The sequence below is a fragment of the Rattus norvegicus genome, chromosome 10 (genome assembly GCF_036323735.1).
Source record: "Rattus norvegicus strain BN/NHsdMcwi chromosome 10, GRCr8, whole genome shotgun sequence".
NCBI classification, from domain to species: Eukaryota; Metazoa; Chordata; class Mammalia; order Rodentia; family Muridae; genus Rattus; species Rattus norvegicus.
Genome location: NC_086028.1, coordinates 68,421,692 through 68,449,221, shown reverse-complemented (window position 1 = coordinate 68,449,221; position 27,530 = coordinate 68,421,692). Strand labels below are relative to the sequence as shown.

At 43.8% G+C, this 27,530-nt stretch overlaps 1 pseudogene; it reads right to left on the bottom strand.

Annotated features, from left to right (window-relative positions):
* Nucleotides 1–917: 917 nt before the first annotated feature.
* On the bottom strand, nucleotides 918–18,896 carry LOC108352183 (spindle and kinetochore-associated protein 2 pseudogene; annotated as a pseudogene).
* Nucleotides 18,897–27,530: the final 8,634 nt, after the last annotated feature.

Below are 27,530 nucleotides of genomic sequence, written 5' to 3'. Positions count from 1 at the left end.
CCACCAGGGCTCTGAGTCAAAGACCGTGAAGTCAGGTGGCCTAGATAAGCCACCAACTAACTAATCACCAATGCTTTCCCATTTCCTGTGACTCACAACTGCATCAGTCCTGCCCTGCCTGAGTCCGAGCAAAAGCACAATGGGTTGGTGTTCTGTCTGACCTCCACAGCTTCCTGGCTGCAGCCAGGTATGCTCTGCCCACAGTTGCCTGGCAACAGCCAGCTGTGCCTGACTATAAAAGGGGCTGCTTGCCCCCTCTTCATTCTCTCTTGCTCTTGGTTCTCTTCCCTGCTCTTCCCCTCTTCCTTGTCCCTTTTCTCTACCCTTCGCCCCCTTCCCTCCGCATGCTCATGGCCGGCCTTTCCTCTCCTCTACTTTTCTTCTCTCATTAAACCTTTCCAGGTGGAACCACGTTGGTTTGGTGTGTTTTAAACCCCATCATAGGTCCTAACACAGTGGCGACTCCATTGCCCAACCCCTGTGTCAAAGTATGATTGGACACTGCTACAGGCCACCAAGCGCCACCTCGCTCTGTGATCTCATTCTTTAAATATGCGATGCAATTTTCCTCCAGGGACACAGTCAGCTCCGCATTGGTCAGGTTTTTTGTTTTTGTTTTTGTTTTTGTTTTTGTTTTTGTTTTTAGTAGCAGATAAGTCAGTGGTTTCAATTTACTGTTCATATAGAATGAACAACTACAAAATTAGTCTGAAAGATAGCATATTATTGCAGTACCAGACAGAAAGTCCTAAACGGCATTTGAAGACAAACTCATGATGTTTATTACTAGCAACCAATGGGAAGAAGGAAAAATTTTTTTTCACAAAACACCCTATTAATTAATTTGTTAGATTTTGGGAAATACTGGACATCATATACACACAAGTAAGTGTGTTATTACTGTAACATACATTTAGAAAAATACAGGGTTGGGATGTGGCTCAGCTGTGCTGTGCTAGCCTACCATGAGCGAAGCTCTAGTTAGAGCCCTAGTACTGCATAAACCAGACATGCTTACGAACACTGGGAATCCCAGCACTCTGGAGGTATCAGAGTGAAATACTATCCTTATTGACACCAATTCTGAGGCCAGCCTGAGATATATAAGACCTTGTGTCAGACAGGCAGACAGACAGACAGACAGAGCCTGGTGTGATGGCAAAGGCTGGCATTTCTAAGATTCAGTGCTAGTCTGGTCTACATAGAGGGCTCCAGGGCCAGCCAGAGCTACATGGTGAGACCTTGTCTCAAAAGAGCAAACAAACAACACCTGAATATTATACAAGTATTTTGCACATTCACATACTGAATGAAATGTACATAAATATTCTTTTACAAAAGCCTAAATCATCTAAAATTGCAACAACTATACAAAAAGAAAACAGAAAATAAAAATAGCACTAAGGGATTTCATTGCCTGCAATGACAAAATTAACTCTGGCTATCAGTTTTTACATCTCTTTATTCCCATCCCACCCTTTTGGTTTTCAGTCTTATGATGTCTTCCCTTCCTACAATTTCCTCTTGCATGAAATGCATCATGATCCTGTCAGTCAAGGAAAATCTCAATCTTCCTCATCAGCCCCTAACCTCTAGACACCTCGCGGATCTCTTTGGAACTGATCTTTTCGCCATCAAAGTTCCTTTGTAAAATTCTGTCTTCTAAGTCTGGCATGTGAGACTTCAGTCGCTCTGTCACAGCTTTCTCCTCTTCTGTCAGCAGAGTTAGCTCTAGGTTTGTTTGCCTTTGTAGTTCTTGTACCATGGTCATTGTCTTTTTCAAAATAGCACAAATGCAGCTCTTGGTCTCTTTTTGCTCAGGAGAAACTGTCTTAAAGCGTGCACATAAAGCTTGATATCGAGACTTTATTGCTGATAATTCCTTTAAAACTACTTTCTCTCCTGCTGAATGTGTGTGATTAGTCTTGACTTCGTATTCCAGCCTACACTGAAGGTAATCCAAATCAGAATCAGCTTTCTGGAACATTCCAGGTTATCAACCTCCCCTTCCTTATTGAATAGTTCGACTGGTCAGCTTTTGCTGCTTAATTCAAACAAAGAGCTTGCTTTGTTGAACTCTCCTGACAGCTTGGGTTGTTTTGGCTTTTCAGACCCTCAACGCATTGAAGAAAGAGTGGAAACAAATCAAACTCTGCCAACCATTGTTTCAAAAGAGATCAAAGGTCATCTCCAAGCCCCAGTAGGGTAACCACATTTGTTAGCCAGCCAGGAGTGTCTGCACTGCATGGAGAGGCAGCTGGAGATGGGGAGAAGGGACATATTATTTAACCAGAGATGAGGTGACAGTCAGGTTACACTGCTTCAAAATTAAAGTTCTCTCTGAAGAATTGAATCTGAATCTCCAAGGATCCACCTTTAGAGTCCCCAGAAATTCAAAGGAAATCTGGAAAACTTGTGAGGAAAATGTTTGGGCTAGGACCCTGGGTCAAGAGACTTAGGTACATTTTTACACATCAAAGCTGACCTGGCGGGTATTTAGCGGGAGTCCCAAACCTGCGGATCCCTGCCCGCAGCAGCTCTGCTCCCAAACCCTGTGGGAGAGAGACCTCACCGCCTGGACAGGTGGGCACTCCTGAGACTGCAGAGCGGAAGAGACCACCAACACTGCCCACCCCTGCTCACATCCCTGGCCCAAGAGGAAACTGTATACTGCCTTAGGTTCCCGTAGAGGAGGGCCCAGGAGCAGCGGGTCCGCTGCGTCTGAGACACCGCAGGAACCTGAAGGAACTGACCGGATAAACAGTTCTCTGCACCCAAATCCCGTGGGAGGGAGAGCTAAACCTTCAGAGAGGCAGACACGCCTGGGAAACCAGAAGAGACTGCACTCTGCACACATTACTGATTCCAGAGGAAAACACCAAACGCCATCTGGAACCCTGGTGCATGCAGATCTTCCTGGTTGCAGCTGCCGCGGAGAGCTCATAAGCAACACCCCACGAGAAAACTTGAGCCTCGGGACCACAGGTAAGATCAACTTTTCTGCTGCAAGTGACCTGCCTGGTGAACTCAAGACACAGGCCCACAGGAACAGCTGAAGACCTGTAGATAGGAAAAACTACACGCCCGAAACCAGAACACTCTGACCCCATAACTGGCTGAAAGAAAACAGGAAACCAGGTCTACAGCACTCCTGACACACAGGCTTATAGGACAGTCTGGCCACTGTCAGAAATAGCAGAACAAAATAACACTATAGATAATCTGATGGCGAGAGGCAAGCGCAGGAACCCAAGCAACATAAACCAAGACTACATGGCATCATCGGAGCCCAATTCTCCCACCAAAGCAAACACGGAATATCCAAATACACCAGAAAAGCAAGATCTAGTTTCAAAATCATATTTGATCATGATGCTGGAGGGCTTCAAGAAAGACGTGAAGAACTCCCTTAGAGAAACACAGGAAAACATTAATAAACAAGTAGAAGCCTACAGAGAGGAATCGCAAAAATCCCTGTAAGAATTCCAGGAAAACATAAATAAACAAGTAGAAGCCCATAGAGAGGAGTCACAAAAATCCCTGAAAGAATTCCAGGAAAACACAATCAAACAGTTGAAAGAATTAAAAATGGAAATAGAAGCAATCAAGAAAGAACACATGGAAACAACCCTGGATATAGAAAACCAAAAGAAGAGACAAGGAGCTGTAGATACGAGCTTCACCAACAGAATACAAGAGATGGAAGAGAGAATCTCAGGAGCAGAAGATTTGATAGAAATCATCGAGTCAACTGTCAAAGATAATGTAAAACAGAAAAAGCTACTGGTCCAAAACATCCAGGACTCAATGAGAAGATCAAACCTAAGGATAATAGGTATAGAAGAGAGTGAAGATCCCTGCTCAAAGGACCAGTAAATATCTTCAACAAAATCATAGAAGAAAACTTCCCTAACCTAAAGAAAGAGATACCCATAAGCAAACAAGAAGCCTACAGAACTCCAAATAGATTGGACCAGAAAAGAAACTTCCCCTGTCACATAATAGTCAAAACACCAAATGCACAAAATAAAGAAAGAATATTAAAAGCAGTAAGGGAAAAGGTCAAGTAACATATAAAGGCAGACCTATTAGAATCACACCAGACTTTTCGCCAGAAACTATGAAAGCCAGAAGATCCTGGACAGATGTCATACAGAACCTAAGAGAACACAAATGCCAGCCCAGGTTACTGTATCCTGCAAAACTCTCAATTAACATAGATGGAGAAACCAAGATATTCCATGACAAAACCAAATTTACACAATATCTTTCTACAAATCCAGCACTACAAAGGATAATAAATGGTAAAGCCCAACATAAGGAGGCAAGCTATACCCTAGAAGAAGCAAGAAACTAATCGTCTTGGCAACAAAACAAAGAGAAGAAAAGCACACAAACATAACCTCATATCCAAATATGAATATAACAGGAAGCAATAATCACTATTCCTTAATATCTCTCAACATCAATGGACTCAACTCCCCAATAAAAAGACATAGATTAACAAACTGGATACGCAATGAGAACCCTGCATTCTGCTGCCTACAGGAAACACACCTCAGAGACAAAGACAGACACTACCTCAGAGTGAAAGGCTGGAAAACAACTTTCCAAGCAAATGGTCTGAAGAAGCAAGCTGGAGTAGCCATTCAAATATCAAATAAAATCAATTTTCAACTAAAATTCATCAAAAAAGATAAGGAAGGACACTTCATATTCATCAAAGGAAAAATCCACCAAGATGAACTCTCAATCCTAAATATCTATGCCCCAAATACAAGGGCACCTACATACATAAAAGAAACCTTACTAAAGCTCAAAACACACATTGCACCTCACACAATAATAGTAGGAGATTTCAACACCCCACTCTCAACAATGGACAGATCATGGAAACAGAAGTTAAACAGAGACATAAACAGACTAAGAGAAGTCATGAGCCAAATGGACTTAACAGATATTTATAGAACATTCTATCCTAAAGCAAAAGGATATACCTTCTTCTCAGTTCCTCATGGTACTTTCTCCAAAATAAACCATATAGTTGGTCAAAAAACGGGCCTCAACAGTTACAGAAAGATAGAAATAATCCCATGCGTGCTATCAGACCACCACGGCCTAAAGCTGGTCTTCAATAACAATAAGGGAAGAATGCCCACATATACGTGGAAATTGAACAATGCTCTACTCAATGATAACCTGGTCAAGGAAGAAATAAAGAAAGAAATTAAAGACTTTTTAGAATTTAATGAAAATGAAGGTACAACATACCCAAACTTATGGAACACAATGAAAGCTGTGCTAAGAGGAAAACTCATAGCGCTGAGTGCCTGCAGAAAGAAACAGGAAAGAGCATATGTCACCAGCTTGACAGCACACCTAAAAGCTCTAGAACAAAAAGAAGCAAATACGCCCAGGAGGAGTAGAAGGCAGGAAATAATCAAACTCAGAGCTGAAATCAACCAAGTAGAAACAAAAAGGACCATAGAAAGAATCAACAGAACCAAAAGTTGATTCTTTGAGAAAATCAACAAGATAGATAAACCCTTAGCCAGACTAACAAGAGGACACAGAGAGTGTGTCCAAATTAACAAAATCAGAAATGAAAAGGGAGACATAACTACAGATTCAGAGGAAATTCAAAAAACCATCAGATCTTACTATAAAAGCCTATATTCAACAAAACTTGAAAATCTGCAGGAAATGGACAATTTCCTAGAAAGATACCAGGTACCGAAGTTAAATCAGGAACAGATAAACCATTTAAACAACCCCATAACTCCTAAGGAAATAGAAGCAGTCATTAAAGGTCTCCCAACCAAGAAGAGCCCAGGTACAGACGGGTTTAGTGCAGAATTCTATCAGACCTTCATAGAAGACCTCATACCAATATTATCCAAACTATTCCACAAAATTGAAACAGATGGAGCACTACCGAATTCCTTCTATGAAGCCACAATTACTCTTATACCTAAACCACACAAAGACCCAACAAAGAAAGAGAACTTCAGACCAATTTCCCTTATGAATATCGGCGCAAAAATACTCAATAAAATTCTGGCAAACCGAATCCAAGAGCACATCAAAACAATCATCCACCATGATCAAGTAGGCTTCATCCCAGGCATGCCGGGATGGTTTAATGTACGGAAAACCATCAACGTGATCCATTATATAAACAAACTGAAAGAACAGAACCACATGATCATTTCATTAGATGCTGAGAAAGCATTTGACAAAATTCAACATCCCTTCATGATAAAAGTCCTGGAAAGAATAGGAATTCAAGGCCCATACCTAAACATAGTAAAAGCCATATACAGCAAACCAGTTGCTAACATTAAACTAAATGGAGAGAAACTTGAAGCAATCCCACTAAAATCAGGGACTAGACAAGGCTGCCCACTCTCTCCCTACTTATTCAATATAGTTCTTGAAGTTCTAGCCAGAGCAATCAGACAACAAAAGGAGGTCAAGGGGATACAGATTGGAAAAGAAGAAGTCAAAATATCACTATTTGCAGATGACATGATAGTATATTTAAGTGATCCCAAAAGTTCCACCAGAGAACTACTAAACATGATAAACACCTTCAGCAAAGTGGCTGGGTATAAAATTAACTCAAATAAATCAGTAGCCTTCCTCTACACAAAAGAGAAACAAGCCGAGAAAGAAATTAGGGAAACGACACCCTTCATAATAGACCCAAATAATATAAAGTACCTCGGTGTGACTTTAACCAAGCAAGTAAAAGATCTGTACAATAAGAACTTCAAGACTCTGAAGAAAGAAATTGAAGAAGACCTCAGAATATAGAAAGATCTCCCATACTCATGGATTGGCAGGATTAATATAGTAAAAATGGCCATTTTACCAAAAGCGATCTACAGATTCAATGCAATCCCCATCAAAATACCAATCCAATTCTTCAAAGAGTTAGACAGAACAATTTGCAAATTCATCTGGAATAACAAAAAACCCAGGATAGCTAAAACTATCCTCAACAATAAAAGGACTTCAGGGGGAATCACTATCCCTGAACTCAAGCAGTATTACACAGCAATACTGATAAAAAACTGCATGGTATTGGTACAGAGACAGACAGATAGACCAATGGAACAGAATTGAAGACCCAGAAATGAACCCACACACCTATGGGCACTTGATTTTTGACAAAGGAGCCAAAACCATCCAATGGAAAAAAGATAGCATTTTCAGCAAATGGTGCTGGTTCAACTGGAGGTCAACATGTAGAAGAATGCAGATCGATCCATGCTTATCACCCTGTACAAAGCTTAAGTCCAAGTGGATCAAGGACCTCCACATCAAACCAGATACACTCAAACTAATAGAAGAAAAACTAGGGAAGCATCTGGAACACATGGGCACTGGAAAAAATTTCCTGAACAAAACACCAATGGCTTATGCTCTAAGATCAAGAATTGACAAATGGGACCTCATAAAACTGCAAAGCTTCTGTAAGGCAAAGGACACTGTGGTTAGGACAAAACGGCAACCAACAGATTGGGAAAAGATCTTTACCAATCCTACAACAGATAGAGGCCTTATTTCCAAAATATACAAAGAACTCAACAAGTTAGACCGCAGGGAGACAAATAACCCTATTAAAAAATGGGGTTCAGAGCTAAACAAAGAATTCACAGCTGAGGAATGCCGAATGGCTGAGAAACACCTAAAGAAATGTTCAACATCTTTAGTCATAAGGGAAATGCAAATCAAAACAACCCTGAGATTTCACCTCACACCAGTGAGAATGACTAAGATCAAAAACTCAGGGGACAGCAGATGCTGGCAAGGATTCGGAGAAAGAGGAACACTCCTCCATTGTTGGTGGGATTGCAGACTGGTACAACCATTCTGGAAATCAGTCTGGAGGTTCCTCAGAAAATTGGACATTGAACTGCCTGAGGATCCAGCTATACCTCTCTTGGGCATATACCCAAAAGATGCCCCAACATATAAAAAGGACATGAGCTCCACTATGTTTTTAGCAGCCTTATTTATAATAGCCAGAAGCTGGAAAGAACCCAGATGCCCTTCAACAGAGGAATGGATACAGAAAATGTGGTACATCTACACAACAGAATATTACTCAGCTATCAAAAACAATGACTTTATGAAATTCGTAGGCAAATGGTCGGAACTGGAAAATATCATCCTGAGTGAGGTAACCCAATCACAGAAAAACACACATGGTATGCACTCATTGATAAGTGGCTATTAGCCCAAATGCTTGAATTACCCTAGATGCCTAGAACAAATGAAACTCAAGACGGATGATCAAAATGTGAATGCTTCACTCCATCTTTAAAAGGGGAACAAGAATACCCTTAGCAGGGAATAGAGAGGCAAAGATTAAGACAGACACAGAAGGAACGCCCATTCAGAGCTTGTCCCACATGTGGCCCATACATAGACAGCCATCCAATTAGACAAGATGGATGAAGCAAAGAAGTGCAGGCCGACAGGAGCCGGATGTAGATCGCTCCTGAGAGACACAGCCAGAATACAACAAATACGTAGGCGAATGCCATCATTAAACCACTGAACTGAGAATAGGACCCCCGTTGAAGGAATCAGAGAAAGAACTGGAAGAGCTTGAAGGGGCTCGAGACCCCATATGTACAACAATGCCAAGCAATCAGAGCTTCCAGGGACTAAGCCACTACCTAAAGACTATACATGGACTGACCCTGGACTCTGACCTCATAGGTAGCAATGAATATCCTAGTAAGAGCACCAGTGGAAGGGGAAGCCCTGGGTCCTGCTAAGACTGAACCCCCAGTGAACTAGATTGTTTTGGAGAGGGCGGCAATGGGGGAAGGATGGGGAGGGGAACACCCATAAAGAAAAGGAAGGGGAGGGATTAGGGGGATGTTTGCCCGGAAACCGGGAAAGGGAATAACACTCGAAATGTAAATAAGAAATACTCAAGTTAATAAAAAAAAAAGAAGAAGAAGAAGGGTAATTTTTTTAAAAAGGAAAAAAAAAAAGCTGACCTGGCCTCCATGTCCTCCCAGCATCCTTCAGTCCCTACTTGGCATACCCTGCCTTCTGTTTTTGCCCTCCTCCTCCTCCTTTCTCCCTCCATCCCTTCCTCCCCCCTCTCTCTGGCCCTTTCTCTCTTTCTCCTATCCCCTCCTTCCCACAGAGACTTCCCTGGCCTTCTTCCTTGGGGCCAGTGAACTTGTCCACCCAAGAGCAGCTTCCCAATAAACCTGCCTTTAATATATTCTGCTCTGGCTTGAATTGGATCATTTCACTAGTGGAGAAGAGGTAACCTATCAGAAAAGCATAAGTCCTCAGGATGAATATCCAAGGTGCATGAGGAGGAAGAGGAGGAGGAGGATGGTGAAGTATTGAGAGTTGAAGATGAAGAGTATGAAGATGAGGAAGAGTGGGAGGATGGAGAAGAGGAGCAGTAAGAAAGAACACTGATGGGCTCCAGCCTTCGTTACACTTTTTGTATTTTCCCCAACCCCTTGGAGCAAGCTGCAGTCTCTGCTTCACCCCCATAGTGCTAGTGGCTGTTAGTTCCCAAACCTGGGACAAACTAGATAACTGTGATACTTATTAATATATTAGAGCTGACAATGGCTTCCAGGTTCTCCCAGCATCCCTCAGTTCCTGCCTGTATTAGTCAGGGTTCTCTAGAGTCACAGATTTTATGGAATGTCTCTCTATATTGAGGGAATTTATTGTGACGAGTTACATTCTATAGTCCAACTAACCCAACAGTGGGCAGCTGTGCGTAGGAAGTCTAAGAATCCAGTAGTTGCTCAGTCCTATGAGGCTGGCTGTTTCAGCTGGGCTTCTGTAGAAGTGGACTCTAACGGATGGGCTGGCAAGTACGTGACTTCCAGCAGTCAGAGACTTCCTTCTTCCAATGTCCTTATGTAGGCCTCCAGCAGAAGGTATGGCCCAGATTAAAGGTGTGTACCACCACATCTGAATCTTGGACTTGCCTTGTCTCAGGCTGACCTTGAACTCAGAGATCTCCTTGCCTCAGTCTCCTGGGATTAAAGAAAGGTGTGTACTACTATGATCCAATTCTGGATCATAGTTCATTACTGATATAGTCAAGTTGGCAACCAGGAAGAGCCATTACACAAAAGAGTCAGAGTTGGGGTCAATCTAAGGCAAGTGGGAAAATTCTACCATAAGCCTCCTAGCACTAAGACCCCTGCCTTTGAGGAGGAGTAGAGCCTGCTTAGTTCCTGGAACAACTAAAAGCCAACTATCAGACAAAACCACCTGTGACTCCCCAACCAACCCCCTTGGAAAGTCCCAGACAGTCCACTGAACATGAGTCAGTTTGAATGTCACTTCGCCCCCCCCAATAGCACCTTGCCTAGTTACCATTGTTCAAATTCTGCCCCAACTGTTTGAATTCTGCCTTTATCAAAGGTATATAACTCTCTGTTAGAGTCTGCTCAGGGCTGTCTCCCTCTTGGCAACTCCAACATGTTGGAACAATAAAATTCCTCTTGCTTTTGCATCGATCACAACCTCTGTGAGTCTCATTCAAGAGGTCCTGGAAGAGGTTCAATTCGGACCTCACAACATTACCTATTACAGGGTCCTTCTGGCTGGCACACTCTGCCCCTTATAATAATCTTCTCCAATGCAAGCGCTTGTCTGGGCTTTTCCTTCCCCAGCATCTCTGATTCCTCTATAACCCATCCAGGTTGCCTATGCCATACCTTTTGCCCTTTCACCCTTTGGCCTCCTGGCTGCAGGCTCTCCTCTCTCCTCTCCCCATTCTCCTCACATGGCCTTGCTTAGTCTGCCAGTCACGTCCACTGTGGAACCATTTAGATGCCCATTTTTCTCCTTCATATCTGCAGCAAACCTCCTCCACACTTAGGAGCAGCCTGTCACCTTCTACCTTTTTCTCATTCAATGGCCCTGTCTTTTAGGTCTTGCTGCCCTTCTCAAGGGTTATCGCCTTCCTTTGTCAAGATATACACTGAACAGAGTAGAGTGGAGAAAGACTCTCCACACTCGTCTACTACAAATTCAGTTTTATCTTTTGCTGCCTTCGGGGGGAACCTGGATGGAATCAACACCTCTTTGCTTTGGCTGTGGGCAAAATGCTCTGCTGTTTTGCTCTGTTGGAAACTGGAGAAGGTTGGGCCCCTGTGTAGGGGAGCATAGAAATTCTAGTTCCCTATACTCCAAAAGGCAGTCCAAAGCCAGTTTTTGTCTTCCAGAAGGAGTCATTTCCTTTATCTCTCTCAAAAGGGACTCATGGCTCTCCAAGAAACAAGTACCTGTGGCATCTATCAGCACAGCAAGGCCCCTGCTGGTCTCCAGGCTCCCTCACTCCCTACTCACCAGCACTTCTTTAAACATCTCACAGCCTTCAGCCCAGTCAGTCTCCTGGCCTTCCCTGCCCCCAGCTACTGTCTCTTCATGGTCTGTCCCCTGCTCTTCTCCTCCCCCTTGCACACAGCCTTGGCCATGTCCAAATTGCTGGCCATGTTCAGTCTTTCTCTCTCTGCTCTGGATTATCAAGATGCCTCTAGCTGTTCTCTCTCCAAATAAAGCCTCCATCTTCACATGGAGCAGTCATGTAGGCAGTCTCTGTATTGCCCCACCCCACCCCGCCACATACACATATACATCTGGTGCCAAAACCTTCAGAAGCACATGGAGCTACAGCTTCCCCCACTCCGTTCTATGTACATTAAACCCAAAGGTTACATTGTATCTGTATGTATGTTAGCCTTAACCTTAACAGGTGGCCGTCTACTTTCTCCTGTTTAGTAAAAGGGATGGCTTTTAAAAGCCAGTTAATAAGTTCAACAGTGGGTAGGTCTCAGATGTTGGGGGAGTTATTTTGAAAAACCACGTTCCCCTTTGGCATGATTAATTGCAGTCTTTAATACACATCCCTGCTGTTTAAGGTGACACTGTGTGTATGTGTATGTGTGACTCTGTGTGTGTGTGTGTGTGTGTGTGTGTGTGTGTGTGTGTGTGTTGAGGGGTTCTCCTGTGTGTGCTACTGAGTTTAATATGCAAAAACTTTACTTATAATGCTTACATCTATCTTCAATGGGGAAATGGGCCTTCGGCTATATTTCTTCATTATGTCCTTATGTTTTGATATCAGGATAATGCTAACTTTCTAGAGTAAATTTCGAATTTCCCATCTATTTTATGATATAGTTTGGTAAGCTTTTTAAAAATATGTTTGGTAGAATTTGAAAATGAACCTATCTGTTCCTGGGCTTTACTCTACTAGGTGACGTTTTTCATAATCATCATCACCACCACCACCACCACCACCACCACCACCACCACCACCACCACCACCACCACCACCACCACCACCACCACCACCACCACCACCACCACCACCATCATCATCATTTCTGTTGCTTTTTCTAAAATCTTATTGCTTGTGGTCAATGTATTTAAGGTGTTTGCATCCTCTTGGTTCAATTTTGTCAGTTCTCATGTATCTAGGAATTTACCTTTCTCATTATTATACAATATAATTTTCAGTGGATTCTCATTACTATATATTTCACTGGACTCTGTGCTAAACCACCACCATCTCCTCCTCTTCCTCCTCCTCCTCCTCTTCCTCCTCCTTCTTCTCCTCTTCCTCTTCCTCCTCTTCTTCTCCTCCTCCTCCTCCTCCTGCTCCTTCTCCTTCTTCTTCTCCTGCTTCCTTCTTCTTTTCTTCTTATTCTCCTTCTTCTCCTCCTCCTTGTTCTCCTGCTTCTTCTCCTGCTTTTCCTTTTCCTCCTTCTCCCCCTTCTCCTTCTTCTTCCTTCTTCTTTTCTTCTTCTCCTTCTTCTCCTCCTTCTCTTTCACCTTCTCCTCCTTCTCTTTCACCTTCTCCTCCTTCTCCTTCTTCTTCCTTCTTCTTTTCTTCTCCTTCTCCTCCTTCTCCTGCTTCTCCTTCTCCTCCTTCTTTTTCTTTTTCTTCTTTTATTCTTCTTACTCTTCCTTCTCCTTCTTGCTTCTACTTCCTCCTTCTCCCTTCTCCTTCCTCCTTCATCCTCCTCCTTCTTGTTCCTCCTACTACTACTCTTCCTCTTCCTCTTCTTCTTCTTCCTCCTCCTCCTCCTGCTTCCTCCTCCTTCCTTCTTCTTCCTTCTTCCTCCTTCTCCTCCTCCTCCTCCATTTCTCTTCTGCTTCTCCTTCTCCTTCCTTCATCTTCTCCGTCTTCTTCTCCTGCTTCTTCTCCTTTGCTCCTTCTTCTTCTCCTGTTTCTTCTCCTGATTCTCCTCCTTCTCCTCTTTCTCCTTACCCTTCTTCCTTCTTCTTTTCTTCTTCTCCTTCTCCTCCTCCTCTCTCCTCCTCCTCTACCTTCTTCCTCCTTGTTTCTTCTTCTTCGTTGATCCTCCTCCTTCTACTTCCTCCTCCTCCTTCTCTCTTCTCCTTCTTCCTTCTTCTCCTTCTTCTTCAACTGCTTCTTCTCCTCCATTTCTCCTTCTTCTCCTTCTCCTCTTCCTTCTTCTTTTCATCCTCTTCTCCTTCTTCTTCCTTCTTCTTTTCTTCTTCTCCTTCTTCTCCTTCTCCTCTTCCTTCTTCTTTTCATCCTCTTCTCCTTCTTCTTCCTTCTTCTTTTCTTCTTCTCCTTCTTCTCCTCCTTCTCCTCCTCTTCTTCATCTTCTTCTTCCTCCTCCTACTTCTTCCTTTCCTTCCTCCTTCTTCCTTCTCCTTCCTCCTCCTCCTCTTCTTCCTCCTGCTCCTTCTTCCTCCTCCTTCCTTCTTCTTCCTCCTCTGTCTTCCTCCTCCTTCTACCTCCTCCTTCTCCTTCATTCTTCTCTTCTTCTTTTCTCCTTCTCCTGCTTCTTCTCCTGATTCTCCTTCTCCTCCTCCTTCTCTTTCTCCTTACCCTTATCCTTCCTTCTTCTTTTCTTCTTCTTCCTCTTCCTCCTTCTACTACCTCCTTCTTACTCCTCCTCCTTCTTCTCTTTCTCCTCCTTCTCTCTTCTGCTTCTCCTTCTCCTTCCTTCTTCTCCTCCTCCTTCTCCTCCTCCTCTTCTTCTTCCTCCTCCTTCTACCTCCTCCTCCTCCTTCCTCCTTCTTCCTTCTTCTCTTCTTCTTCTTCTCCTTCTTCTCCTGCTTCTTCTCCTGATTCTCCTTCTCCTCCTTCTCCTTCTCCTTACCCTTCTTCCTTCTTCTTTTCTTCTTTTTCCTCCTCCTCTTTCTACTTCTTCTTTCTTATTCCTCCTCCTCCTACTTCTTCCTTCTTCTTCCTCCTCCTCCTCTTCTTCCTCTTGCTCCTTCTTCCTCCTCCTTCCTTCTTCTTCCTTCTTCCTCCTCCGTCTTCCTCCTCCTTCTACCTCCTCCTTCTCCTTCATTCTTCTCTTCTTCTTTTCTCCTTCTCCTGCTTCTTCTCCTGATTCTCCTTCTCCTCCTCCTTCTCTTTCTCCTTACCCTTCTCCTTCCTTCTTCTTTTCTTCTTCTTCCTCTTCCTCCTTCTACTACCTCCTTCTTACTCCTCCTCCTTCTTCTCTTTCTCCTCCTTCTCTCTTCTGCTTCTCCTTCTCCTTCATTCATCTCCTCCTTCTCCTTCTTCTCCTCCATCTTCTCCTTCTTCTCCTTCTCCTTCTCCTTCTTCTTCTTCCTCCTTCTCCTCCTCCTCCTCCTTCTTCTCCTCCTCCTCCTCCATCTTCTCTCTTCTGCTTCTCCTTCCTTCATCTTCTCCATCTTCTTCTCCTGCTTCTTCCTCTTCTTCTTCTCCTTTGCTCCTTCTTCTCCTTCTCCTTCTTCCTTCTTCACTTCTTCTTCTCCTCTTTCTCCTTTTTCTCCTTACCCTTCTTCTTCCTTCTTCTTCCTTCTTCTTCTTCTTCTTCTCCTTCTCCTTCTTCTCCTCCTCCTTCCTCCTTATGTCTTCTTCTTCATTGTTCCTCCTCCGCCTTCCTCCTCTCTTCTCCTTCTCCTTCCTTCTTCTCCTGCCTCATCTCCTTCTTCTTTCCCCCTTTTTCTCCTTCTCCTCTTCCTTCTTCTTTTCTTCTTCTTCTCCTTCTTCTCCTGCTACTTTACATGATTCTCCTTCTCCTCCTTCTCTTTTTCTTCTTCCTCCTCCTCTCCTCCTCCTCTCTTCTCCTTCTCCTTCCTTTTCTTCTCCTTCTTCTCCTGATTCTTATCCTTCTTCTTCTCCCTTTCTCCTTCTTCTTCCTCCTCCTCCTCCTGCTTTTCCTCCTTCTCCTTCTGCTTCTCCTTCTTCTTCCTTCTTCTTTTCTTCTTCTTCTCCTTCTTCTCCTCCTCCTTCTTCTCCTCCTCCTTCTCCTCCTCCTTTTCCTTCTTTTCTTGTTCTTCCTCTTCCCCTTCCTCCTCCTTCTTTCTTCTCCTTCCTCCTTCTTCCTCTTCCTCCTCCTCTTCTTCTTCCTCCTCCTCCTTCTTCCTCCTCCTTCCTTCTTCTTCCTTCTTCCTCCTCCTTCTTCCTTCTCCTCCTTCTCCTTCTCCTTCTTCTCCTGATTTTTCTCCTGATTCTCCTTCTCCTTCTCTTTCCCCTACCCATCTTCTTCCTTCTTCTTTTCTTCTCCTCCTTCTCCTTCCTCCTCCTTCTTCCTCTTCATTGTTCCTCTTCCATCTTCACCCTCCTCCTTCTTTTTCTCCTTCCTCTTCTCCTTCTCCTTTTCCTCCTCCTTCTCTCTTCTCCTCCTTCTTCTTCTCCTGCTTCATCTTTCTTCTTCTTTTCTCCTCCTTCTCCTGCTTCTTCCTTCTTCTTTTCTTCTTCTTCTCCTTCTTCTTCTCTTCCTCCTTCTCCTCCTTCTTCTCCTCCTTGTTCTTCTTCCTCCTTCTTCTTCTCTTCCTTCTTCTTCTCCTCCTCCCCGTTCTTCTTCTTCCTTCTTTCTTCTTCTTTTCTTCTTCCTCTTTCTCCTCCTCCTCTTATTCTTATTCTTCTTCCTCCTCCTCCTTCTTCCTCCTTGTTCCTTCTTCCTCCTCCTTCTTCATCCTCCTCCTTATACTTCCTTCTTCCTATTCCTCCTCCTCCTTTTCCTTCTTCTCCTCCTTCTCTCTTCTCCTTCTCTTTCCTTCGTATTCTCCATCTTCTTCTCCTGCTTCTTATCCTTCTTCTTCTCCTTTTCTCCTTCTTCTTCTCCTTCTCTTCTCCTCCTCCTTCTCCTCCTCCTTCTTCTTCCTTCTTTTTCTTCTTTTCTTCTTCTTCCTCTTCCTCCTCCTTCTTTCTTCTCCTTCCTCCTTCCTCTTCCTCCTCTTCTTCTTCCTCTTCCTCCTTCCTTCTTCCTTCTTCCTCCTCCTTCTTCCTTCTCCTCCTCCTTCCTTCTCCTTCCTTCTTCTTCCTTCTTTTTCCTCCTCCTTCTACCTCCTTCCTCCTCCTTCCTCCTCCTCCTTCTACCTTCTCCTCCTCCTTCTTCTTCTTCCTCCTCTTCCTCCCCCTCCTCCCCCTCCTCCTTCTTCCTCCTCTTTCCTTCTTCCTCCTTGTTCCTTCTTCCTCCTCCTCCTTCCTCCTCCTTTTCCTCCTCCATCCTTCTTATTCCTTCTTCCTCCTCCTTCTGCCTCCTTCTTCCTCCCTCCCTCCTCCTCCTCCTCCACCTCCTCCTCCTTTTCCTCCTCTTCCTCTGCCTCCTCCTCTGCCTCCTCCTCTGCCTCCTCCTTCTTCTTTGAGTTTCCCACTATGTAACCCTAGCTATCCTGGCACTCTCTGTTCTTATATACCAGGCTAGCCTCAGACTCACGGAGATCCACCTGCCTCTGCCTCCTGAGTTCTAGAATTAAAGGCCTGCTTCACTATGCCTGACTTTGGGGTTGGGGATTTAGCTCAGTGGTAGAGCGCTTGCCTAGGAAGCGCAAGGCCCTGGGTTCGGTCCCCAGCTCTGGGAAAAAAAAAAAAAAAAAAAAAAAAAAAGAACCACTATGCCTGACTTTAACCTCCTGTTTTATCTCGAATTTTCTGTTCCTTCTCCATGTTTTAATTACATTGTCTAGGGATAGGTCAACTCTGCTTTATTATTGTTGTTGTATATTTACTTTATTTTTGAGATTATAATTACAGTTTATACAGATTATATTTATATCTTCCCCCTCCCTTTCTTCCCTCCAAATACTCCCATATACTTCTTCTTGTTCCCTTCCAAATTCATGGCCTCTTTTTGCATTAATTGTTGGTGTGTGTGTGTGTGTGTGTGTGTGTGTGCGTGCGCGCGCGCACGCACTTTTGTATACTGAAATATTCCTAAATATCCCTGTTCAGTCTGTATAATATTACTCGTACGTGTTTTCAGGGCTGACCTTTTTGTGTTGAATAGCTAGTTGATGTGCTTTTCCCTGAGAAAGACTATTTATTTCTCCTCCTTGCAACACTCTAACACTCTTTAGTTGCCTGTCATTCTTTTTGGAGGGTTGAGGTCTTTACATTTTCTGCTTATTTCAAGAAGTGATGAAATGTGTGGTCAATTCTTTGTAATGTTCTTTTAGTCTCTACTTCATAAATGACTGCCCTGGTCTTCCTGATCTCTTACCACCTACTGTTTCTCAATTTGAATGTTCTCCTTTCCCTTGAGATGAATCTTGAGGTTATTTGTTTGAGTTCTTTGACTTTTAATGTGAGCATTCACAACTATAAACTTTCCACTGATATCTGCTGTGGTCACACCCCACATGTTCTCCGTAGGTCATATTTTCATTTGATTCCACGGACTTTTAGTTTTCTCTCTGATTTCTTTTTAAAATAATTTATTTATTTTTATTTTATGTGCATTGGTATTCTGCCTGCATGTATATCTGTGTGATGGTGTCAGATCTCAGAGTGACAGACAGTTGTGAGCTGGGAAATGAACTGGGGTCCTTTGGAAGAGCTTTCAGGGCTCTTAACAGCTAAACTATCTTTCCAGCCTCTGTCTCTGGTTTCTTTAATAACTCACAGATCATTTAGGCATTTATTTTTTAGTTTTTATGTATGTGCAAAGTTTCTGTGTAAACTTAGGTAAGTATATAAGAAAGAATAAAACAATAAAAATTACTACAAAAACAAATCCTATGAACCCTGTACTTATTTTATTTTATTTTATTTTGAGAGAGGATCTCACTATGTAGCTCTGGCTAGCCTGGAACTAAGTATGTAAGCCAGGTTGGCCTCAAACTCAATTTTACTTTGCTTTTTTTTTTTTTTTTTCCAGAGCTGGGGACCGAACCCAGGGTCTTGCGCATGCTAGGCAAGCGCTCTACCACTGAGCTAAATCCCCAACCCCCAAACTCAATTTTAAAAAGGGAATCACTTAGGGGAATGGATGCTGGGGGGTTTCTTCCTGCATCCTTGAAAGCTGGAGACTGCAGGTTATATTGTGGAGGGTGGGAGAGTCTGACAAGCTCCTGGACTCATGCTTTTCCTGTGGTTTTTGCTGAGGTCGCCTCTGTGCTGGAGAGATCTCAGCCTTCTCCGGTGCACACATCAGTAGTTTCCCTCTTTGTCTACCTGCGCCCTCTGCTAGTCAAATCTATTTTTGCACTCTGTGGGCTAAGCAGATTCGTCCTTCTGAGCTCTTCAGATCATATCCACGCAAGGTGGCAAGCGATCTCGCTGGGGATGACTCTGGGGTGATGAGGGGCGTGAGAAGAAACCACGGGACTGTGATCAGTGTAGGCAGAGCCCCTGAACTCATGCTTCAGCGTTAATCTCCCTACTATGGAAGCGGTGGTGAGAACACTGTGCACCATTGGAACATCGATGTCGTAAAGCTCCACAGCAGTAAATGACAGGCTTGTGAATCTAGAATTTTAGACAGACGCCTCAGGCTCAGAACTATCAAATTCCAAGACAATCTCAGTGGATAAGATTTGTTCTCAGTCACCGAGGGCTGGACTAGCTCTTAGGCACTTCCCAGTCTGAACCCAGATTCGGTCAGTTGCATCTTTATTGGCTAGTGTCTGGCCTACCTGGTCTCCATGACTGTTTCTCTCAGTTTCCTCACACAGAGGCTGTGACAGGTGACACTGAGACTCCCTGACTTGTGAATGTTTCCTGATATCCAGTCTGAACAAGAGCTCAGCTTTTACTCATAGATTTTCAAGCCATTGCCCATCATTCACCTGCTAGAGGAACTTCAGTCTCCACGTAGCCTGCAAGGGAATTTGAGGCTTGTGAGGACTTTCCGTAAGCACCCCCACTTATTTACCAGACCAGGGACAGCTAATATGGTCTGGAGGAATTAAACCAGGCCCATCAGAGAAGACACAGTAAGATGTAGGCTGTGACAATGTTATTACGATCAATCAGACTTTTTATACCTTTATTAGAAACAGAATATAGTGGCAATTGCCAGGATCAATACAGTTGTAATTGTCAGGATATAATGTTTGCAAGGTATATAGGGTATACAAGATTAATGTCTAAAACCAAATCTCCTGTCAAGTTTCCATGCCTCCTTGGCTACTAAGGGAACACACCAGAGAAACACAAAGTGACCTGAGTGCTTCATTGCCTGAGAGAGCACTTCAGTCTCTCGGAACAGGAAAGCACAGTGTGCCCCAGGGGCCATGGAATCCAACCTGAAAAACCTATGACGCATGCCTCTCAAGTTTAGCTAGGCCAGGCCAACTCCATGGTTCCTTGTAATTCCCCATTTTTTGGTTTTTAATTTTAAGCTACGCAAGATAATCTTCAAAGCAGACACGGAGCAGCAAATTAATATTAAGGTTATAATGCTTCCCAGCAAACCAACAAAAAACTTCTCAGAGACATTACTATGAAACATAGCTTAGAAGACCAATTAGAAACAGAAAAATGATGACTTAAAATCGTGGCCATGTTTTCTGCAGCAATGGAAGAAGGTAATTCATCCAACTTTGAAGGCCGAATGGTTTATGTTGCATCATGCAAGACCTGAACATACTCAAGCTATCATGTGACCATCTTAGCTTGGGGGTACCCATGAGATCTTAGAGTCATTGACCTGAGTAGGAATGTTATTCCCTTCCCAGTTAACAATGAAGCACAGGGGGACCAGACACATAAGCACAGCCTATGTTACACTATGCCGTGTTTTAGCTGGAACAGATGCGTTTAACAAAGACAACATAGGAAGAAACAACAACTCAGCAGGCCTACCTAAGACTTCATTAATCCTTTCTCCTCAGTCACCAGTTTGTTCATCTGAATCACTGTTGGTAGAGAGACCCTGTTCTTCAAGGCACCACAATCCTTTCACCCCAGTCTCCTCCTTTATTTTCAGGCCTCTGCAGATGCCTTAGAAGCTTTTCCTCCAACATCCACTGGTCTAGTCAGTCTTTTAGCTATCCACACCAACTTCTTAGCACCCTGAGGGAAAAACAGAAACGTAGCCATGGCTTCAGCGAATTGCTGGAGCCTCGTGATTCAGTTGGCCAGGCATAGCATCTTTCCAATGGACCATGGTCCTGAATTTTCCCGGAGGGGTCCAAAGATGTTCTGCAACAGTGAGGCCATCCTTGTCCAAATGTAAAATATATGTAATAGAAGATAAAATATTGTGATGAGTAGCCATATTACCTTCCTCCCTCCCCTTTATTTTTAAATAAAGTTTAAGTTGCTCTTTAGCGCCTCCCTACAGGATGAATTCTGAGGGTTGTATGGGGTTCCTATGCAATGGGTTGGCAAAGCTGTTGAAGAAGCTTGGCAACATATGCAGGAGCGTCCTCTGCTTTTAATATTTTGCAGGGACCTAAAACAGCAAAAGCTCTGAATAAAAAGGTAAGAATATTCTTCACTGCTTTTCCTGAAAGGGGGACAGCAGAAATGAGCACCGAGTGAGTCGGTGCCCACGATGACATGAACATATTTTAGCCTCCCATAGCTAGGGACGTGAGTAACATCCATGTGCCAAATGTGACTTGTCAACACCCCTTGGGAAGTTCCAGGGCAAGGGGTGACCCTATTTCTAGGTGGCTTCCTTTTCTGTCAAAGGCCGCTGTCCTGAGTTGGGGTAATATCTAATATGGTACCATGTGTTGGGTTATTTGAGTCTTTTGTGGGTATACTCAGTATCCCATGGCTGCCAGATAGTTTAAAATGTTAATAGAGTGTTTTCAGAGTCTAACTCTGCAGTTCTACAAATGAAGAGACTATGTACAGAAATAAATGGCTATTCTATAGAACCAAGGACTCTCAATATATGTGGACTGCTGTTGTTGGGAGTTCAAGACCCAGTGACCACTTGGCATGATCAAAGTTCAAATTAGGCTTGGAGAGAAACACCGCTCACAGGACAGCCTCAAATACACATTACAGGGAGAGTTTTTTTATTAATTTATTCAATGTATACAGTGTTCTTCCCCCATGTATACCTGCATGCCAGAATTGGGCATCAGACTCTATTATAGATGGTTATGGGGCACAATGTGGTTGTTGGGAACTGAACTCAGGACCTCTGGAAAAGTAGCTGTACTGGCTGGTTTTGTGTGTCAACTTGACACATGTTGGAGTTATCACAGAGAAAGGAGCCTCCCTTGAGGAAATGCCTCCATGAGATCCAGCTGTAAGGCATTTTCTCAATCAGTGATCAAGTCGGGAGGGCCACAATGCAAAATACATACATACATACATACATACATACATACATACATACATACACACACACACACACACACACACACACACACACACACACACCATAGGCAAGGATTTCTGAAAAGGAGCTCATTGCACAGGAATATTCTCAAAAACTGACAAATTGTATTTAATGGAACTAAGAACCTTCCGTGCAGCAGAGGGAGCAGTTGCTAGAATGAGGAGACACCCTGGATGATAGGGGGAAAGTCTTTCAGTTATACCTCAGAAGCAGTATTAATATACGTATTCTATTAATATATTATTAATAGATGAGTTAAAGCCTTCAAGAATTAAACATCAAAAACAAATCACCCAATCCAGTTAATAAGTAAGCTAATAAACTACATAGATTTCTCAGATGGAGAAATATTAATGACTGATAAATACTTTTAAAAGTTTTTAATATGCTCGATTGACCAAGCCTGCTCAGTCAATCAACAGGTTCTCCAGGGCAGGAGTGAGGACTAAAAAGAAAACAGACAATTAGACAACATTCAACATGACTCCAGGCAGTTCTGAGGCTCAAGCAAATTTATTGTTTTCTTTTTTTAAAAAAGATTTATTGGGGGCTGGGGATTTAGCTCAGTGGTAGAGTGCTTACCTAGGAAGCGCAAGGCCCTGGGTTCGGTCCCCAGCTCCGAAAAAAAAAAAAAGATTTATTTTATGATACGAGTACACTGTAGCTGTCTTCATTCACACCAGATCCCATTACAGACGGTTGTGAGCCACCATGTGGTTGCTGGAAATTGAACTCATGACCTCTTCAGTGCCCTTAACCATTGAGCCATCTCTCCAGCTCCAAATTTATTATTTTCTAATCTGCTTTTATACCACTTTAATTACATGCAGACTAATAAGATCCGTTCTGGGTCAAGGAACAAGCAAGACAATAAGCAAAGTCCTATAAACACCTTTCTGGGGCTGGTCAGAATGACCAAGACAAAAGGACTGCCACACAGGCTTCTGCGGAGCCTGCTCTGAGCTTTGTATTAACTCAAATGTAAATGTTCTTAATCTGGGCCTAATTCCTGAGTCCTGGCTGAAAGTCAGACTTCTGCCTTGAGCTTACCTCTTTTGTCCTGGCCAAATTCCCACCAAGTGTCCAGAAGAAAGTGGCCCCAAAAGACTCTCTACCCTTGATCATCAGGGAAAGCAAAATTAAAACCGCTTTGAGATTCCATCTCATCCCCATTAGAATGGCCGCTGATAACCATGCAACTGAAATCTGAAGAAGAAAGTGGCATCCAATTCTATGTAGAAAGCTGCCTGCCTCAGCGTGAAACTGAGTTATAAGCTGATGAGCACAAAGAAGTAGGACAGTTATGCAGCTCATAGATGATAGATAGACACATATATCTATAATAACAGATATATAATACATGCATACATACATATATATAATAGATACATACATGTATACACCATAGCATATAATATATATGATATTGATAGACATATACACACACATAGTTCATAGATACATAAATACATGCATGCATAAATGCATAATAGTAGATACATACAGACATACATAATGTATATACATACACATATGTATAATACTAGATAGATTATAGATACATACATACACACATATATAATTGTAGATACATAAATACATGCATACATATATATAATAGTAAATACATACATGCATGTATACATACATGTATAATAATAATAATAGATAGATAGATAGAAAACATAACAAACACAATATAATTAACACTAACTTCCCTTTCCCTCCTACTGACTTAATATGTATCTTCGGGTTTTATTGCTATAAAGAGGCACTCTGCAGTTTCAGAGTTTCAGTCCATTATCACCGTGGGAAGCATGGCAGTGTGCGGGCAGACGTCATGCTGGAAGAAGACAGTTCTACATCCCTGTCAAGGACAGTAGGGGGAGACAGTGAGCCCTGAGACCTGAACCAAACTTCTGAGACCTCAAAGTCACCCCTAGTGGTGCTCTTCCTCCAAGAAGGCCACAGCTCTGATGATAATGCTGCTCCCGCTGAGCCTACAGGGGTGGTGGTTATTCAAACACAGTAAACCTAAGCTTTGTCTTTCCATTTTGCTCAGGCACAACTCTGGGGCTTACGCTGCCTGGGGTTAACTCATCACAGCTAAACTAATGCTGCTTCATTAACGATGCAGAAGCACTGCCATAGTCTCAAACTCTCCCATCCTTCCTCTGTGCTGTTGTTATCACAAAACCTTCAGCACTTACTTTTAAATTGTAGACACATGTATGAATGTATCTGTGTGTGTAACTGTAACTATTTATGCCCACCCTTGCTCTGAATAAGGACACAGAGACTTACTATATTTATTATAAGCTTTGGACATTGTAGCTGGGCAGATTCTCAGTAATTCTAACCCGACAACACTATCTGCCCTACATCTCACTGTTAAGGGTCTGAAAATCACCAAAGGGAGACCCCAGAGTCAGACTGTATGCCAAGACAGAGAGTGTTTATTCCGCAAAGACAGACTGTTTATTCTGCAGAAACATCTAGCACGCAAGAGTTGCCATTGTTTCCAAACAGCAGCACCCACAGAGACAGTCTTTATAACAGGGCTGCTTAATTGCTTCTGAGATAACAACAGACTTCTAAAACTTCGGGCACATCCCAAGGGGTTACAGAAACCATTAACTGAAGGCCGAAAGGACCCCAGGTAACAAACACAGGAGATAAAATACTGACTGAGTTTGTCTAAACTTCAAGGACAGCTTAGTTATAGTCTAAAACTTTTCCATGACCCTGCAAGCTAGTAACAAATGGTGAAACTTAAGCCAGATAATTGCTCCTAGTGTACAGGCCCGTAGGCATTCTCTGTTATAACCTCGTACTCAATTTATGACTGAATTTATGTGCAGATATGCAGTGAGGTTTGTTTGTTTGTTTTTTCCATGTGAATACTTGCTCTGAGAGTCTTACAAAGTCTGAGAACAAAGGGCAGAGGTAAATCCCTTTTCTCCCCAGACTTCAACTTAGAGAGGGGCAACTACCTGCAGGCTTTTCCTAGCCTCCCGCTGTGTCACTTTGAGGTGCTAACTGGAGGCTGGGGAGGTTAGCCTTAAGTGTTCGGGCAGATGTCCGCAGAACTGCAGAAGCATCGATAGCAACTGATCTAAACGGTCCACGGCTTAGTTTCTCCACGTGGCCCCACCACCGGCCCGACTTAGTCTGGTCCTGGCACCGGCTTCATCAGCCACGTCCGGCTGGCGCTCTGGCCTCTGGTTCCCACCTTTAACTCTCCAGCCCAGCTATTGGCCGGCCACTCAGCTCCTTAGTTGACCACCCAGGAAGTGATGGAGAGCAACGTTTACAAAACACTAAGATAGGAAAATGCTTCATAATAACGACAATACCAAAGTCGGGCTATAATAGGATCTCTGTCAACACGGAAATTAGCATTCGAATAATACAAGGGTAGCCTTTATATGGCGCACAAAAAACATCACGCCAGCACGTGTGGGTACGTGCACCTGAGAGCTGGTGATCACCAGTTACTGGGGCCTGTGAGCCACATGAGGGTGCTGGGAGTCAAACCCAGGTCCTCTACAAGAGCGTGCTCTGAGCCCCTGAGCTGTCTCTCCAGCCCCCTGTATTTATCACAATTTTTTATTTCTACATTTTATAAGCACCATAATATAGTTCTGACTTTATCTTTTCGGTAAGTCAGATTAATTACCTTTTAATAGTCACATAATTACTCCTGTAGTATAAGTTTTATTATGTAATTTAAATGTCATTCTGGTACAAATTTCCGTCAACTCGTAACATTTCATGTGACAAAGATCTGCTGGTGACAAAGCCCTTGTTGAATTGCTTCGTTTCACCAGAAAAAGAAAAGATACATTTATTTTCTATCCACTAGGTGAAGTGTGTGTGTGTGTGTGTGTGTGTGTGTGTGTGTGTGTGTGTATTGAATTCTAGGTTGACAATCTTTTTTTCAACACTGTACAATCTGGAAAATAAGGGTTCTAAACAAGGGCTGGAGAGATGGCTCCGTGTTTAAGAGCACTGTCTGCTCTACCAGAGGTCCTGAGTTCAATTCCTAGCAACCACTTGGTGGCTCACAACTGTCATAGGATCTGATGCCCTCTTCTGGTAGCTACAGTGTATTCATATACATAAAATAAACACATTAAAAATTTCTAAAGAAAATTTAATATGGTGGTATGAAAATATACTGAAATGGGGGGTTTGAAACCATGGAAAAACAGGCTATGAACTAGAATACATATCCTGAAGCTGTTGACTGTGCTAACCATGTGTAATAAGGGCCCATGCAGTGGGCAGACACAGCAGAGGAAGGAAGATCTTCAAGTATGGGGGTTAACAGCGGTTAGTTCTCTCTCTGAGCTCACAAAGTGAGATCCTGATGAAAACTTCATCCTCACTCTCCTTCCCCTAGGACCAGTGTGAAGCTGTGCTCCTTCCCCAGGCTTTCCAGGGCAGAGAACGCCTTCAGGCTGCAAAGGCTGTAAGTCACTGCAGCAAGGAGGCCGCTCACAGCCAAGGATGGGGGAATGAAGGCTTAGCTGGAGAACCGCAGCTAGACAGTTCGATCCATCAAAAAACCGACAGTGAGCTCAATCTGCCTGCAGCAGGCCAGAAACTCCGAGCAGTTTCATTTTCCCCCAAAACAAGCAACCCAACAGCTAGAAGGAATGAGTCAGATCGCGTGACCACTGCTAGCCAAACCCACCCTGGAGCCGTGGGGGGTGGGGTGGGGTCCTCCTCTGGGCCTCACAGGCGGGTGACCAATCCACAAGAGGAACACCACCCGGCCACAGACCTGGAGGATTTGGGCCAGAGGCTGAGTTCTGGAAGGAAAGGGAGACTTGGATTCTTGTCTGTTTCCAAATTCTGTTTTCCGAAGCGGCCAAGGGACGCGGATCGAGAGAACTCCTCCATCTTTTCTCCGCCCCGTCCCCCCCACCCCCGCAGGTTGGAAGCGGTGAGTGAGGGCCCGGGTGCGACCTTCGAGGGGGCCAAGGACAGATCCGAGGCGGGAGCCGAAGGGAAGGGCCTGGAGAAGAGCTTATCTCTTTTTGAATACGTTTTGTCCTGTCTTGTGTAATTCGTTTAAATAGATTGATTAGTTGGTAAAATAGATAGAGACAGATGGGCCCCTGACGGAGCACTAGGATATAGGAAGTGGAGAAAAGGCGGAGACCAAAAGAAAACGAACACAGTAAGAACAATCTGAAAGCCCATCGTAGCTAAGATTCAGAATTATTAAAGTTTAGTTTATTAAGCACATCCTGAGTCTCAAGCTTCCCGGTATTTAGTAGGCTTCCTATTGGTCTCTTCCCGCGGCCGGAAGAGGCGGATGGGGAGCCACCCAGTGAAAAGGAAAAGCGGGAATTCAAGCCACCTTGCGCGCGGGGATCTGGAGCGCACAGGACGTGGACGATCTGGCTCTGATTCTTCGCGAGGTTCTTAGAGACCCTCAGCTCCCTTCCACCCTCACCGAGGTCTAGCCCACCAGATCCGGGACCGGGTGACCTGAGCAGCCCGGAAGCGAAGGTGACATCTGTGTGTCTCTGCTGCTCAGCGACTAGTTTCTTTAAAAGTAGATGCTGAGGACTCGAGGGGCGCGTGAGGGTGAAAGGGGATGATCCGGGTGGGTGAGAGCCTGACCAGTCCAGCACAGGAGAAGGGGACGCAAAGGAGTGAGGGGATGGGGGAGGGAGTCTGGCTCTGGCTCTATCCCCCTAGGTCGTTCCCCCCACCCCACCCCCTTCCTCCCCACACCCCCATCTTTCCACTCCCCACCCCACCTCCCCACCCCGACCCCGCTCAACCGGAAGTGTCTGAGCTGGCCGAACCTGTCTTCTCTTAGCAGGTGCAAGTTAAGAGTACAAGCTGAAGTTTTGAAATTACCGTGTTAAAAGGAATTCTGCGGATTCGACTGAGCAGCCCCTCCCTCTAAGATACGGTCTTTAACTGAGGAAGGATCTAAGAGGCAGAAATAGAATT